Source organism: Epargyreus clarus, unplaced genomic scaffold (assembly GCF_041222505.1).
Source record: "Epargyreus clarus isolate Ecla_fem2 unplaced genomic scaffold, WU_Ecla_fem_2.2 ptg000010l, whole genome shotgun sequence".
In the NCBI taxonomy this organism is placed as follows: domain Eukaryota; kingdom Metazoa; phylum Arthropoda; class Insecta; order Lepidoptera; family Hesperiidae; genus Epargyreus; species Epargyreus clarus.
The window spans coordinates 4,847,838-4,866,019 of NW_027332218.1; the positions used below are offsets into that span (position 1 = coordinate 4,847,838).

The window sequence follows — 18,182 nt, forward strand, 5'->3', positions numbered from 1 at the left end:
GGCGGTTTAGTGAAGTTCAGGCTTCGAACAAACTGGGCTAATGTTATATGAGCGTATTTATTGCGTAATAATGTTTATTTTATATATTGATTTTTACTTTGATTCGTTTTGAAGGCGGTAGAAATTATTGTACTTCGAGATCGACGAGATACGAGTCTCGTCGTTCGTGAAGAAATTGTCAAATGTCGATCTTGGGAAGGCAAAACATAGGTAGATTGAATATTAATAACGAGATTTAAAGTAGCAGTGTGGTTATTTACATTTAGGTTAGTAAATAAAGATTCGTAATGTGTACCAATTTACTCGTCTAAAATAGGTACCTCCACTTTCCTTTTAAAAAGAGAACTGTGCCCAGCAGCAGTATTAAGTTTGACAATGATGATTACATTGTATTGAGTAAATGAGTTAAGCAATGTTTTCTCTTATTCTTTATGTAATACGAAACCTCATAAAACTCATTCTTCCTTCAAGTTTATTCCGTTTGATTATAAACTGTTATCACATCTTAACTTCAAAACAATGTCAAACTTCAGGAAAACAGAACTTTATGAGAAGACCTTCTTTTAAACTTTTTTGTTTTTGTATCGAGTCCTACTCTTAAAGGAAAAGCTAAACTTTACAAATATTGGCTGACCAAGCATGTCAAGCTGTTTAGACCAGCCTTACATTTCAATTTTTTTTTTTGTTTTCGTTATGTAAAAGAAGTCATCTTTTACGTAAAAAGTTCTGATGAATTAGGCGACACATTTTGATTCACCTAGTGTCATGGTCCATTCCTATTTTCATTCCGTCCATAATCTTTAAAACTTTAGATCTTACCTACTTAGTCATTCTGCTCAAATATTGCAAGAGGCGAGACACTTTCAAACTTTTCGCACGCGCATGCCTCAGCCTCACCAATGTTAAGATAAGGGAAAGCACCACCAAAAAAGGAGTGACAAGGGCAGTCTTACGATGCGGTTGCATTGCGTGATTTGTGCCGACTATCACATTTAATAGAGCAAGGTCAGTGGCACGAGATGCGCACCAGGATGTGCCTCATGTGCCGCTATAAATAGGACTTTGTACATACATAATCGCACATTGCACGGAGTGCTTCTGCCCCGACGCCCGCGGGCTTAGTGCGAAATTGCGTGATGATTTTTGTTTGCTTTTCTTGCTTATTTTCGAAATGATGCCGGTTGTGTTTTTGCAGCATACAAGCACTATTGCATGACTGAAGTTAATGGCTTAATATGTTATGGTTATAGCTTACTTGTTTTATATTGGCTTAAGTAAGCTAATCGGTCCCTTTCATTACTTTGGACTGTTTCAAAAGTCGTTTCAAAATTTTTCCATTTTTCGTTGTACGGCAAATGAAGGTTTCAAAACCAGATAGACGTAACGAAAACCTTACTGTTTATTTCGTCAGAAAATTTAAACGAAACGTTCCACGACAAAGGAATGCTCGGTGATGAAAGGTGAATTTTTAAGAGATAACTGACGATACACATCCACTTTAATGCAATTGAAACGGCACAAGCACAAAAACAACAACAAACTGCAAAATTAAAACGAACGCGCGCACCTGACGCGAAATTCGAGACTCGCCGAGCTCGAAAACGAAGCGAAACGTAGACGAGCATATAATAATCGCATGCAGACAGACGCGCGACACACAAAAGGGTGAGCAATGTCATCCGAGGATGTAACGAGACGAGATTAATCGGCGTAAAAGCGTTCCGAGATCATTCAAGAGTTCATCGACCGGCGTGTGAAAATGTTGCCTCGTAAATAAATAATTCACAAGGCTAGTGTTCTCGGTCGGGGCACGTGGTGGCGGGCACGTGTTCGTGGTACATACGTAAACATTTACATTACATAACCGGCTCGTCATCGACGACCGACTCGTACGCCCGGCGAAATGTTGAACGCCGCGATTTAACTTCTCTTGGCCCGTGCGCCCCAACCGTACGGCTATCTTGTTTGTTTTGCGTAATTGAGGTAGCAAGCGGCCGTGCGATCAGTCCGATGGTAAAACATCAATGCAATCAATCTGAAACTACTCCATAAAATACACTATTTATTTTCTACTTGAAGACGATTTTACGTGTATATTTTTGGTTAAGAAAACTTAATTTAGCATGCCTCATAAAAAACGTCTGCCACACTCTTTGAGCCCCATACACAGTAGCGACTGTGTTGCTAAATGGTAAGAATAATTAAGAAATTAGTGCAGCCGCAGACACCACCACCACTATTACAAAAATTCTACCACGCGAAATTGGAAGATAAGACGCAATTAGATACGCCATCTATCCGATATTTGTGGCCCATCATATAAACAACACAATTACTCTAGGTATCAGCAAAAAATATGTTGTCAGCCCTGAGGACTTAAACATTAGAAGCAGAACATTCGCCTCCTAAACATAGAACAGAACAAATATAGTAATTATTGCTAAATAAATCTAACCCACAAACTGTTCAAGTAATTTTCAATATCAAAATATCCTATGATCCTATGACGGTTCTTGAAAATGAATCTAAATTCAGTCAACATAATAATAATTCTAAATTAAGTCAAAATCCTAAAAATAAATTTAGCTCAAACAAAATAAAACAACGAGCTACGAATTAACTCGAGTTAATACTGATTAATAGTCCAACTTCCCACCATATGAAGGAGTATTAACGAGAATCAGTTCGGATTCAGAGTTGTCTCATTGAACTCCTTGGCCAGTGACGAATTAAGTCAAAGACCTATCATAGAAATAGAAAATAGTAAACTAAATCGCACATTACTACTGTCGAATTACTAATGCCAATGAAATACATTCTGCCTAATAACAGCAGTGTTAAGTGCTGCGGTGTTCTGGTTTCAAGAGTGGAAATGGAGAGATACTTACACGAATCGTCTCAACTTAGTCGGCAGAGATCGCAACGCATCTAAAGGTAAAGAAAGCTTCAATACTATTTGGGGTTACACGGCCAGCAGTGGTCCAATATCAAATCTACTAGATCTTTTTGTTAATCTTTATGCCCTTTTTAATATTAAGAAATTATTCAAAACATAATTAAAGGTGGCAACAAAAATAGCTGCTGCATTATTAATTACAAGTAAGATCATTGACCTCCCTCAACATTGACAAAGGAGAAAAAGTGTGCTTGTGGGTTGATGGCGTGCGCGCGCGTGTGTGTGTATTTGTGTAAAATAGACGGTCCCGAGTGAAGACAAGTGGTACAGTTTATTGAATGTCTTTATAGGCCACCTGTTACTCGGGTCGGTGTCGGGGAAACAGCTGATCGGGCCCGAGCGAATTATTATTATTGTTGTCGAATGCCGGCCCCGACTTATTTATTTGCGACGAAGGGGAGCGAAGAGGTGGCATCGAAGCAAAACTTTCCCTGCCGGCTACCGACGGCACAGCGCCGACACAACGCCGATGTCGCATAATTAACCGTACTAAATAAAGAAATGAGCACCCTAACTGGATAAATTTACGACTCACAATCACGCCACTCGGCAGTCGGCACTCGAAAAGTTTTCCGACTCCGCGCAATCAAATGCGAGTCATCAAAAAACATCAATTGTGGGTGTCGTGATCCGAAATTATCTATGAATTGTGTTTCGGCAACAAAAACTGGCGAACCGAACATCATTCACGGGCCGCGTGTTGTTTGACAGTTTGAAAAACACCCATCGTACTGCGATGATGAGTCGAGGCAAATAAGGCAGTAAAATTATGGTGGAGGAACATCGAGCGAGCGTAATCACCGGCCGCGGCACGAGGTTTTTCTACCAAATGACATGTTTCTCCGACAACGTCATTGGCGCGGGGCAACATTCATTAAGGTGCCACACCGTACCCACACAATCGACATCGATCTACTTTGTCGATCGATCAAAAAGTGAGATTGATCTATGTTATCGATTGTTAGATAATCATCGATAGAACATTTGTGTTAGTATTGGGACTTTAGCATTATTTGGCATGACTATCCAATTAGACGAAATAGAGTTTTTATTCTTATTATTATTATTTGACGACCCGCGTGGCGGAGCGGCCACCATATCGGTTTGACGCGCAAAGGGTCCCGGGTTCGATCCCCGGCCAGACAGATATCTAAATGATGTTCTGTTTCTGGGTCTGGGTGTTTGTGCATTTGTCTATGTGTGTGTCCATGACACCTACGCAGCAACATGGCACGACGCAGGGAATCCTAGTGTGGGACTGTGAGTGTAGAAGGCGTTTTTTTTTAATCAGTTAATCTAATTTCTTCGTCAACCTGTATTCTCATCATCTAGTATTTCTATATTTGTCTTCGCGTATGCATAAATCTTGCCATATAAACAATGTTTAAATTCGTAATTTATTTTACAAGATAGATATATATATATAGGCGGTCTAACCACTTATATTCTACGATTGACTTACGTTCGTTGGTAATATAACCAATCTTAACAATTTTCTTTGCCTACTAGAGTTCGAAATTTGATAATTTGACTAGGCAAATGATTGATAACTAACGGGCGTTGTTCAATCAAGTCTATAGAAAGCAAATACAAATGGGTACATGTCAGGCGGGTTTTAGTTATCGTTGTGGAGCGTATGAAAGATAACATTATACCACATGCACGAAGGCATACGTGTGTTATCGTATCGCATGCGATCGCGGCAACAATACGAGATTACCTACGTACGTGCACGTAACCATTTCAAATGTGGCAAAGTGAATTGCTGCGGCTTCGGCCACGCTGTTTACAGTTAATATGTATGTTTCCTGTTTTTCCTCTCTGATACATTTTTATGTTATACTCGGAATAGAATACAATGTGAATAATATGTAGTCTTGGCACAGATTATGTTTTTGTAACCCTAGTGTTTATACACTGAGACAACAACTCTACGTGAAGCCTGTCACTGGTGTGTTGCTACTCCTGAGAATTGAGATGATCGCCTCATATATAAGTAAGCCGGTATACACACACCTCCTTCCTTTGAAACACAGGAACTACTTCACGGAGATACAGGTTTTGTGGAGGCATGTACCACTTCGGTTAAACCATATTGGTTCCGCTTCTTTTCAACTAGGTTTAATCTTAAACGCTAAAAAATAATTAAAGATAAAAAGCACATATCAGCTCATCTCGTAATATCAGCAAATCTCGTAAAGAAGTGTCAATCATAACAAACAACACTACAAATTATCGCTTCGAGATATAAGTATATGAATACGTAAAAAAACACGAGTGAACAATGCGGCTGTCCAATTAAACGAAACTCGCACACGTCATCGAAAGGTGTTTCCCGAAGAACGCACACACACACACGCGTGATCAGCTGACTGCTCCGATTTTAACCCACACTACCGAGCCGACTGTTAGAGAACATAAATAATGACGGCCCACCTAAACAGCTATACGTAACACACATCGTATAATTTGTATGAACGGCCGACACTCGCCGAGGAATGAGCATACGTCGACATTCCCCCGGCGACTATAGGTTTTACGACAAAGAAATAAAATTGAAGAACGTTTCGCTTTGTTGAGGCGGTTAGGACATTATCAGTTCGGAAGCCATCGAGCGTGAGATCGCATTAAGTAATCATACTCTTAGAAACGTATGTATACAAACAAACACGCTCTGATAACAATTATGAGGTAATCGATATAAAATTATTTCTGAACGCGTAACAAGCAACCGCATACGTTCACACATCATCCGGGCAGCGCATTACCAACTGAGGCAAGACAATTTGATATTTTCAAAATTGAACATAAATCATGTGAACAACCAATTTGGCAAAGTCTACCTATTCCACCTCACTATCTACAACCTGGGCTCCAAAATGAATTCAAATACGGAAGAAGTTTGGCAAGCTCTAGACGTAATAGCGCAACTTGAAACTTATCATTAGTCAAGTATATCAAAACCAAATGCCGCTGGTGATTAAATTTCGCATTACTCTCTCATCAATCTACTGATAAGGCAAGTAAGAGTCATGTTAGATCAATAGTCACGGACAGTACGGGCATTATAATTTAAAAAAATATATTCAAAATATTTTAGTCCAAGTAGATTAGTATTATTTACACAACACTTTTTGAACGTGATCCACTGCTCCGTATGGAGAAGTTCGTTATGGCGAAGCGATGGAAGAATCTCTATAAGACACAAAATTTCCGTATGCTTATGCAATACACACAATATAACCACTCTTTTTTCCTCTGTCTCTACATGTAAATTACTCTAATGATAGACAGCTGTTCAAAGTATTAATATCTATTACAACATTCATATCATCTGGCTTTCTGATATTTTTTAAGAATAGCGTTGTCACTGGTGTCTGTTATTTTTCAGTTAATCTTAAATCTGGGGTACATGCAAAGTCACAGCTCTCTCAATAGTCGCTTACGTCAGCCCAGTAAGCCACGAGATGAATTAAGACAATTCTAGGCTATTATTGTACTTTCTAAAATCTTAACTTCAATTTTATTAATAATTCAAATTTAGTGTTATATGGCATCCATACATTAAACTGAATCTAAAATGAATTAAAAATTTATAAAATGGTAGGTTAATAAATAATAAACAAACATTTTTTAGTAATATAGGCAATAACAGCGAATAATTTTTCTAAAAGGGTAAGGCTTTTAAGTTTGACTGTAGGCATTTTTATTTTGTTACTGACACGTTGAAACATCAAAATCGTAATACATGGGACAATTAATTTAATTATGTACATTGTCTTAATAAAAAAAATATATCAATCAAAAACACATCTCACCCACATTTTTAGACATTTAGTCACCTGAAAAATGCGAAAATTTATTCGACACAAAACTATCCGCGGTGTTTCACAGTTATGCTAATTAGGAAGATTTGTTGATAAGACTTTTAAATTAGTATCAATGAACTTTTGACTCAATTATATGTGCAAATAAAATCTGTTTCATTTTAAAGACTGTGTTAAAATGTGTTTTAAAGGCAAATGTATCATTGAATTAATGTTTCTTACGTAAAAAATCGATTGTGTTGCATTTTATACAAAAAAATAAAACACCATAACAGGAATTTGACAAAATCTAATGCAATCTATGTAAATGAACACAATTATGGCTTGATTTACATTATAGTTCCAGTTTCCAGCTTTCTCTACCTAAACATTTTTATAAAAACTAGCACCAAACGGCACCCTTTTAGCACATTTTTTTAGCATTTGTAGTTTGTAGCACGGCATATATAATTTCAGTTTAGATCATTTTACTTGAAATATTTTACGCGAATATATTTAAAATTTTGCTACAGAAAAAAAATAGTCTCATAATCGAATACAACTTGAATGACTCTACCCTCGCCAGTTTTACAACACCATAAATCATAATAAAACTATAACTTTTTTCTACCTTGGTAGTTCGATTTAATATTAAATGGGAGTAATAAATATATTTTTGTGAGAACTCTACCACTGAAGTTGAACATTAATTGGATTAATCAAAGTATGTTTGCGTAGTACATTATTTCCGTACTTCTGTAGGAACTAAATAAGCACACACATATTTTCTTTTTTAAATAAAAGAAATGCTTCACAAAAATATAGCATACGACTGCCGTAACGCGCTAAGTTACCGACGGCAAGAGAAATTCAGCCATTGTAAGTAGAGGATAAAATCTCACATATTTAAGTGACTTACATTCATTAATTTCATTAATTATAACAGACGCAGCAAAACATGTTGTGTAGAGCAAAACGAGAGCAATGAAAGGGAAAAGAATAAAACAATTGAAATTGACGAAAACACGAGAATTACTTGCGTCTCTCTCATACGAGTAGTAAGATGCTCGGTTTAAACTTCGCAGCAATCTCCGGTCATATGATAATAAAAACAAACATCTAGTCACACCGCCACAAAATAGAATCCACGAGTATTGAGCCAACGCACACAGACAGAAAAGCGGTCGGATGTCACGCACCCACGGGCGCAGTCGCGTAGGCACACTCACACACACACCCGCCAATCGGCAATGTAGATAAGAATCGTCCCATTTTACATCGAGGAGTCATGCGGCCGACGCGGTACTTACTGTGTTCGCGGGCAGCCTTATGATGACGGCCGTCTTGAGTCCTTCTCGGAACGACACCGATACACAGATTAGGGCGAGCTGCTCACATGCACTCTTCACTCACACGCTAACGAGTCACAGGGGGGAAGCGAATCGAATTGACAATTCCTCGAAGCAACGATAAGTTCAAAATTCACCGGCGGCCGGTAATAGGAGCACGGAGAGCGGTGCAACGGTCTGCACGGCGGAGCGAATATCGTGTGGATATTATACAAGGAATACGTTCGATTGCGGTACGCGGTGCGCGCGTTTCAGTTGGCGCACAGCGACTGGCGCAGGCGAGGCGCGCGGTGCGACGAAGCGGGCGGGCGAGCGATTTCACCGGGCTGATATTGCGACGGCGGCACTTCGCTCCGTCCGACTTCGACCCATATGTATACCGTATAGCTACGACGCGGCGAGGGCACGCCGACGAGCGCCGAGCGGGGGGTCGCGCTATGCCAGCGCTGCACGCACCCAACAAACTCTCCGACCCGACCAGTTATTTCGCTCGCTCCTACTTGTATTTTGTATTAACTGAACACATTCAATACGCTGAATTATTGTACGGGTCGTGCTGAACTTTACTTCTGCGTCGTATTGCACCGAAAGCGAAACTTGTAGCGGATCCTATAACAGCAGTTGGCGTAACTCTATAAATTAGAAACGGACCTGAATCGTTAAAACGGAAAGGAATTCTATTGAACAAAAAATAACAACAATTCGTTTCGAGTAATTGCGGCGACGACGTGCGGCAGGCCTTTGCAATATATAAGCGATTTAGCTATTCATTCATACACAACTTAATACGTACATAATGAGACTGCATACGCAATAAATGAATCGAATTGATAATGCCCACGTGGATATTGAATCGAACACACTAGTCTAGTAGAAGGACACACAAATTGCTATTTACGTGCCGGTAATGAATTCTATAATAACAACTAACACGTTACGCGTCGGCGTCACCACTGAGCGCCATTAACGTGGCCGGCGACTAATTAATTAGGCAATATTGATCGGATTGTGTGCAATCGTCATATATAACGCCATTATGTATTATGCATCTCATTACTGTTGCGACGCAAACATTAATGCCCTATTGGGAATGCGGGTCAATTGCATATGCGCACTGTGAGTTACGGATTTTTTTGTTTTCCCTTATTCTATTTTAATTATAACTTCCACATACGTATTTATGCGTACAGAAATTATCCAATGTTATAATACTTATATTTTTTCTACAATGATTAACTTATAAAAACCTCGTACGTGCTAGCAGGAAAAAATATTTATATGACTCTACATAATATGGTAGAGTTAGTTGTAGATGTTAATGAACTATCAAGTTGTCTTTGCGGAGTCTACAGATAGCTCACTGTTTAATGTGGGTTTTTTCGTGATTTTGGAGTAATGTCAAAACGTACATAGGCCTCCCCTAAAAAGGCGGTTTGCGGTAGTCAACAAACTTGCCCGTACGTATGGAAGAACATAATAGGTTAGCATCTTTATAAGATGAAGATCCTGCTGCCTATCTCTTGTATTTGATCCCATGGTCGCTGTCTTTGTTATCTGTGATAACACAATGTCAGCAGTTATGGTTCTTAATTATCTTTCGTTATACAAAAGATTACCAATACGCACTTGGCCAGCGCGGTGGACTATGGCCTAATCCTTCTCATTATGAGACGAGAGCCGTGCCCAGCAGTGGGACAATTATGGGTTGATGATGATACAAAAGATTACATAGTAAAGATTGCATACCTTTTATGTACTAATCGTTGAAACTAAATACAAACTTTAGCTTTGGACGCGGTCAGTAGGTGCGATGGTAGTGCCTAAAGGGTATCATCTATCTAAACTTTTTGTCATATTTATCAAAATGGCCATTTTGAAAACGAAAATAGAGTTTCCGAGGCCAAGGATATAATCTGACAGATGGGCTAAATGATTATAATCAAAAAGTATTATTTTATTCGTTCACTGAACTGAATTAGTTCTTCTTATGTCAATTAGTTTTCCGTAAACATATCGAAAATATCTCTTGTCAGTAATATGAATATTTATGTAATAAGCTCATACCAATTAAAGTATTAAGTAAGATAAAGGAACTTACTAAGAAAACTACTTACTAAAGAAAAAAGGATACTTTTAAGGAAATTTTGTTACAGCAAAATTTATTTATAATATTTCATGTCTATTCCAGATAACTTTCGTTGAAGTATTTTTACCTAAAACAGTAACAATATAAATAATCAAAATTGTAACATTGACCCGTTGGCAAAGATAACGCCCATAAAGATTGTAGTAAAAGTCGGCATTTAAAAGAAACACACTGAAAGTGTTAATTGCGGCAGGTTAATTACGGCCTAAGGTATTAACCGTTCCAATTACGTCTTATAAATTGCCGTAATATTTGTGTTGATGAAGGTCACGCACATACCTACCTACGTATCAATTTATTTATTCATTTGAGGTGTTAACTGGCCGTTAACGAAAAAAAAAGACAACGGCTTCGTAGATTGCATTAGAACGAGAACACAACAAACAAAAGTATGACTTGGAGCAAGGAGGCAAGATAAAAAATCTAAATAACCCGCTTTGATGGAGTTTGGCGCCAGTGCGCCGGCGCCGGGCACTTTGAACAAAAGACGCCCAACGGTCTGCGCCCGAACACCATTTTAAATTCTGATCGTATCACTGAAATCACCCGCCAGATAAGTGGGCGCATTATGATTCCGACCATGATGTTTACGAATCACGAAATCTGACGATATACGCAATGCAGCGTAATGCATTGAAATAATGTAAAAATAATTGCATTTCTTGTTACCATATCTGTTGCATTTGCATAAAGCTGTATCAATTCCACAATTACGTGCAGGATATTCAAAAACAGCGTTCGAAGCTTACAAAAATAATCCGGCTGGGATAGTAGTCGGAGTTTTATATTTCGTTTCGAAATCAAGAATGCGCTGTCGTTAATACTCTACTTAATGTCGAAGAAGCAAAGAAATATGCGGGTTTGAAACAGCACTCTGCGGCTGGCGGATTTATCGTTAATTTTCGATATAGAACCTGTTTTCTTAAGTGCCGAACGGCGGTCGGCAGCGAGGCGGTCGGCGTGCGAGAGCGGCCGCTCCGCAAAATAAAAGAAATATGTTTTAGTAGGTTAGCAAGCGTGTTTACGATCGGATTCCTCAGACCCGATTATGCTTCCATTAGTTACATAAGCGGCCGGGACCGCCTCGTAATTAGACAATTTGTCTTGGGACCGATAACGTAATACGCGTATATTTCAGGCCCCTTTGGCGACTTATTTCTGAATCAAATTAAGAAGCCTTATATCGACATTTATTTGAGGACCGTTTTCCTTAGTTGCCTATACAAAATATATATTTTATGTAGCGATACGGATTGCATTGAACAGAAAACTTGATCGACGCAACAAAACCACAAGGTGATTTAAGCGAACCGGAGAGCCAGCTGGCATCATTGGATCACAGAATCGACTAGTGATTTTCCAGTGCGGAAACTTTTGACTATCCGACAGTGTGAGGCGTAGTCGAAAGCTGCACGTTTAAATGTTAAAGCGAGTTAGTGACGCCATCTGTCGGACGGTCCGCGCGGCGCGCACCGGATGCCCGACCAGTTTCATAGTGACACCGGACACCTGCAAGCACAACCGCCTGCACGAACGAACACACTACTATCGTCGACTTCTTGTTATTATCACATGATTCACCTATTCCGGAGTTTGGTCTGTCAAGTGTATATTGAACACTAATGGGATTGGCATATCCTAACTAGCTTTACGCAAGAAAAGCTATGGGATTTCTTATCTCTTTTCCGACTTTTCTCCAAAGATACCAAAAATGTTGATGTTTCGTAAAACAAGAAAAACGCTTAGCAATAAATTCTCATATTATGATTTTTTCCAAAATCACTCCATACGGCTACACATACGTTGTTGTTTTAAATCAAACTTACCCGTAACTGGCAAACTATACTACCGAAATAAACCCACGAATTCACGAACTACGCAAGTAAACGTAGGTAAATCGTTTGTATCGAATTGATACAGTTCAATGCATAGAGAACGAACCAAATATTATACGAGTATTATCGGGTTGGGACAAGAAAAGTTGCATACTAATTTACAACATGCAAACGGACCCTTATGCATCCATGGGGCACGCTAAGACAATGAGGACTTGTTACGTAAAACGCAAGACGCGTCAATGGCATCTCTCGACCCTGCCTCCGTTCTCACCACTGACCCACATTGTTCACATGCCCCGCACAATCGCAATTCCGGTATACGATAATTTGTTATTACATAATTGGCGAGTGTTGCCGTGTCGCTCCGAGCCGCTTGGCGGTGTCAACTAAATTCACTTTACGATGCCGAGGATTCTGGTAAAGATGATTGACTTTTTACAAGCTATTATTTTTTAATCAACAAATTGCGGACACGGCTCTACTAATTTGTTTTACTTTTAATATTGCATGGTTGCAATGATAATCGTAACCGTTTTACGTATAGCGTAGCTGTTATTGTTCGTTTCGTTCGTTTTTTGTTTTAAAGAAGTTTTAGCTTTCAACAAATTTTATTCTCGGAGAAAGCTCAAATTTTGATTTTACACGAGTTATGAACGGTTTGCAAACTTTCACGTTTGTCTCGAGTCTATTATAATGATTATAATTGTGTATGACAATTATTTCATCGCGTGGTAAAACGGGTCCCTGCTAAATAGTTTCACTCTCGAGCATTTACGCCTTTTTCTCTGGGTCTAAATTGAATACTATTTTAGTTATACAATCTAGCTTCAAGACGGATGCATCTAGAAACGGAATCTGGCTGACTTAACAAAAACAGCAAATTCATCTTAAAATAAAACGTATTTGGAAGCAAGTATATCTCAAAACACTTCGCTCAATTTAAATATACACACAAACCCGTTATAGAAAATTCATTCAACAAAAACGACACATCCGATCTATTTCAGGTACTCAATGAAAATGACATAACATTTTTCATTTTACATTCACAATTCTATAACTAAGTATAACAATGAAGATCAACAATGGAACTGTAGCACAAAATTCATAAATGAATTAACGAATAACAATAAATACCTACGTACCTACTTAGACGAGACCAAATTACGTGGCGGCGACCTTCAACCGAGACAACGGTAACTACGATAAGATAGTTTAAATAGCCGGGACACGATGAACCACACCGAGTTGGAAACACGTGACTTTATTATTTATAGTGCCGACTAGTGACGAACACTCAATGAACTTTCTTTTCATGAGGATGGAAATGGGCGTGTGTGCGTGTCTCGGTGTCGATGTAGGCCACTGCCAAGGTCGAATGTTTAATATAAAGTCTGGCGTCGGGACATTAAAATGGTCGGCCCCTCCCGGAGACCCCCTTATCCCCGGGCCGGGCGGCGGTCGCAATCGTTGCACTCGTTATTTATTATCTAAAGGCATTCCCCGTTTTCACAAACGCCACCCATTTTAGACAAACACATTTCTGCCTAATAACAGCAGCCTTAAGCGCTGTAGCATTAAGCTGGAACTTAGATGGAACTTATCCGGGGATTGCTTAGAGATGTCCATACGCGGCAGTGATCACTTACAGTCAGGTGGACTACATACTCGTGTGCTCCATATATTAAAAAAAAAACACCGAACGAGATTAGACACGCTAAAATTAAACACGCCGTTCTTTAGGGCTCGTCACTTATCGATACGACCACGGCAGAGACAGCTGACGCGATAAAATTACCACATCCCTGACCTATTGTGTGACGAAACCGTACACTAAACGATCACTTACGTATGTATTCTAAGGTAGATAAAACAGTACACGTGGGCGTGGTTGTTATCAATACGCTGTTTAGACTTTGTTTCAACGTCATCGTTGTTAAAGCTGAACGCCTATTGGCTACTATCGCATGAGCGATAGTTGCTGAGGCTCGCATGTTTAATGCTTGCTTGAGCGATTGACGAGTGGTACATACATGATTTTATTCGAAAACTCATCCAGCAATCAGTCAATTGTTTACGCATCTGTATTACCTACATACATTGACTACTAAATAGTCTTACTGGCTACTTAATAAAGCACTTCTTAAACGCTAAAGCTACCCATGCCCAAACGTTAGACGCCAACGACCAACCAGCCTAAACTGAAACGTCTATTCAAAATGTAAAACCGCAAGTTAAACCTCGTACAATTGAACCGGAATATGGATAGAATATTCATTGAAGATGTTTACGCCGGGGGTCGGCATTCTATTCTATACGTATTACGTAGCCGAAGTGAGCTAAACAAATCTCGCGATGTCGGTCGATGCGACGACGTAGTGCTTGCTCCCGAGAAACTTGGAACTCTCACTTTCGAACAAGAAAGGCTTGGGTTACTGCGGCTCTACAACTTTACTACAGATACATAAACATCCCGTACAAAACGTGCAGTGTCGTGTGACATTCACCTATATATCTTATTCACTCCTAAAGAAATAACGCTTTTTACTAGGACTCCCTGTGTCGTGAGTGCAATGGATACACACAAAGACGAACACATAAATACCCAGAGACAGGACGGATATAAAATGCATCGTTTAAAGTGCTGTCTAACCGGGGACTGAACCTGGGGTCTACCGATTGCGTGTCAGATGCGCTATGGTAACCGCTCCGCCACGCGAGCTCAGATTCATAATATGTAGGTACAATTGTTAACACAAATAATTAATAATAATCAGCGGGCTACATTGTATTTAAAGCAATTCTTGGACATTTAACAGCAATTTATAAATAAATATGCACACATTCCTGGTAGCGCGCTAAACACACACACAAAAGACCATAATTATCAAATCGTCTGTTGAATGTTAGGGGTTTCCCAGTTGGATTGCGGCCAGCAGGAAAAAGGCCTCTAAATAAATTTCTGATAATAAAATATACGCTCAAAACGTAACGTAAATTGGCAGCAGCATGCGGATATGGCGTTAGGTATGTTATGTGTTATTAAGCGGATGATGAACGCCTAGTGTTCTTGTACTTTTAAGCGACTTTCCAAAGGAAAAAGGTTATCTTGACGAACCGCTTAGCGGAGCGTTTACCATACTGTTCTGACGCGCAGAGGGTTCCGGGTTCGATCCGCGGCCAAACAGATATCTGAATGATGAATTTAGATATCTATTCTGGGTCTGGGTATTTGTGTTCTTGTCACGACATGGGGAATCCTAGTGTGGGACTGTGAGTATAGAAAGCATAGCTTCATCTATTCGACATGTACGTTTCTTTTGATAATATAGAAGTAGCAAACGAGTATGCAGTCCCCTGCAGATGCGTTGCAAGTTTGTCACCCCTGAGGACTCAATTGTATTGCCTCGTGTAAGTTTATTTTCCTAACCACACCCTTCAAACGCTTCAGCGCTCAACAGTATTGTCATTATAAGAAATAGATATGACTTCCAGAGTCTAATCACAAAGAATTCCACCCACCTTAACCATTCAAATAGATCCCCATCAATACTCAAAGAGCATTCATGCACAATAAAGTCGATAATAAACAGCGCACCTTAGGCAAAACTGAACCAGTAAAACGTGACCAGTCGGATAGCGTTTTATCAGATCAGTTTTTATAAACATCGCCCGAGTGATTTCATCAATGACCATTGCATAATGCCGGCACTGCAATAATATATCTATTGACGTATTCCTAGAGAACATCTGATTAGGAGTTTATGAGAGTTTGTATCGACGTTTCGAAGAACGCTCGCGGGTTCAGTTTGAAGTGATATTAAACAGTAAGCATGCATAAGGCCTAATACACAATGACTATTACCACAAAATATTCGTTTTCATTTTGTGCTATTACTTAGCTGCACTTAAATATACTACATTATTGTAAATACTACTTAGTACTAAAATTAAAAAAAACATGTGTAGGTGTTTGGGTACGATGTCCCTGTAGTCCCGGGACTAGAATAGGGCTACGGTATCCCCTGCCTGTCGTAAGAGGCGACTAAAAGGGGGCTTCCGGGGTTGCGGGCGGCAAGATTGGGAGGTCGAGCCGTCCAGCAAGCAACTCCGGGAAGGACGGCGGTATGTGTGGTCGCATACCGTCGTAAACACCAGACGGTGTGGTGAGTCCTGAAGCTCACCTAGGAGGAGCCCGAAGGGGCAACGCGTTCAGAGGACTCCGGTTGCGTTCCGTAGGAGATCCCGGAGTCCTCTTGGCAACGCTGAGGACGGCCACCGGGGGGGTTTTAGTGCGGTAAGAATCCCACATAACCCCGTGTCGCTCCTACGACACTGGGTACCTTTTGAAGGTTTCCCCCTCGTAAAAAAAAAAAAAAAAAAAAAAAAAAAAAAAAAAAAAAAAAAAAAAAAAAAAAAAAAAAAAAAAAGGTGTTTGGGTACGAAATTTAAACAGTACTGAAAAATAATTATTGAATTATATGATTGACATGTAACATTAAAAATGCATTAGGTAAATAGTAAAACATTGCGACTTTAAACAATGAATTATTTCACTGCGAATGTGAATTGGTTTAGATAGATTATTTTTTAACGAAAATTAAAACTAACCGAATTTTATTATTACTCAAATGAAAATTCAGCTCACAACGTTGATCCATTTGAAATCGGATTAATTAATTATTTTTAATTTGGTGACAAGCTTCTTTAACCTACAATGACGACTCAACTTCAGACATTAGCCTTCATTTACTTCGAAATGTAAGCATGCGAGCGTCCTTTATGTGTACCAGTAGCACAGGAATAGCTATAGGAGGCGCATTAGCATAGCATGCTACGTAAATAGCGCTATTAGTGAACAACCGAGCTCATTTAGCAGCACGTGCACACCAAGCCTAAGCCGCCCAGAGTCTTGGTCACGAAACGAGCACGCCGCGCGAGGCGTGCCCTCTCATCGCGATCGGATGACATCATTCAACGAACGCACAGTCTATTTCACCAACGTTGCCGTCTCAATACCCGTTGCATTCCATTATGCAGACGGAGGACACCTCGCCCATTTGAATATGTCCGTTGGACGGTCATAAAAAGGAGAGTTCGTCGTTACTCGTTACTACCTCTTTACGCATTCATTGATACGTATATGAATAAGCTGAACGGACGTAGATGTGTTTGATGCGTGTGCGATAAGGGCGTCGAACGTTGAATTTGCAAAAGGACATTTCCTTTAAACGTGACTCGCCAACCATCATATTTTCCTAGGACATGTCCATCTTTTGAACTATCGTGGGGTGTCCTAGATATTTTTTTGAGCGACCTGGGTTTAAGCGTTCACACGCTCATAAACTCGCGTATCACTATTGCTAACACATTAGCTTTTATAAATTTATTTTATAGTTACATTTCATTGTCAATTTTCAAATTATATTCTACTAATTATACCTTTTAAACTACATCCCTCTACGTTTATAAACCGAAAACACAGCATTTATCTGTACGTCTTGTTTTAGTAAAAAAGGTTTTTAATCCAGATATGTACTGTCCTATTCTTGAACTGAACCGTCCAACTGTAAATTTGTACATGGCTTACCTACACATCAGAATCGTCGTAAGGTAATTTGATAATAAAAAGATGCGGGTCAGGTCGTTCGCGGCCCGGCGGCGGCAGGTCGCTAAACGTCACAACGAGCGGTGATTGATGGTCGCGGTGACACTGGTGCCATCAGACTCGGGCGTATGGCTAGGGGTCGGCGGGTCAATGGCGTCACTATGACTATAAATGCAATTGTGGAAAACTATTACGTATTAACATTTTCCTAACAATTCGTCGACGGTTAATTATAATTAGCCACTACTAGCGAGAACGCATTACGAAGATTTTATGTAACAACAAACTCTATGACTGCACTTGGACACAGTTATAATTAATTCGTCAATTAAACAATATGTGCTAATAGGTAACATTACACATTGAAAAAATATAATTAGTTTCGACTAGTTCTTCTTTTGAAAACACTTCCTTTTAGAAACTCGTACCAATGTCCAAATACTACAGTATTCGAGGTTTATGGATATCAATATATTTAT

At 39.5% G+C, this 18,182-nt stretch overlaps 1 protein-coding gene across 7 annotated transcripts in view; it reads right to left on the bottom strand.

Moving 5' to 3' along the window:
- The window catches only part of osa (trithorax group protein osa), a 127,407-nt gene that overhangs the window by 47,890 nt on the left and 61,335 nt on the right, over positions 1 to 18,182 (bottom strand). Inside the window, exon 1 of one of the 7 annotated variants that reach the window (XM_073077178.1) lies at positions 8,073 to 8,483. The exons of the other annotated variants lie outside the window; for them this stretch is intronic. The gene's annotated coding sequence lies outside the window, so the exon portion shown is untranslated. Of the gene's footprint in view, positions 1 to 8,072; positions 8,484 to 18,182 lie in introns of those variants that run through there. 7 annotated transcript variants of the gene reach the window in all.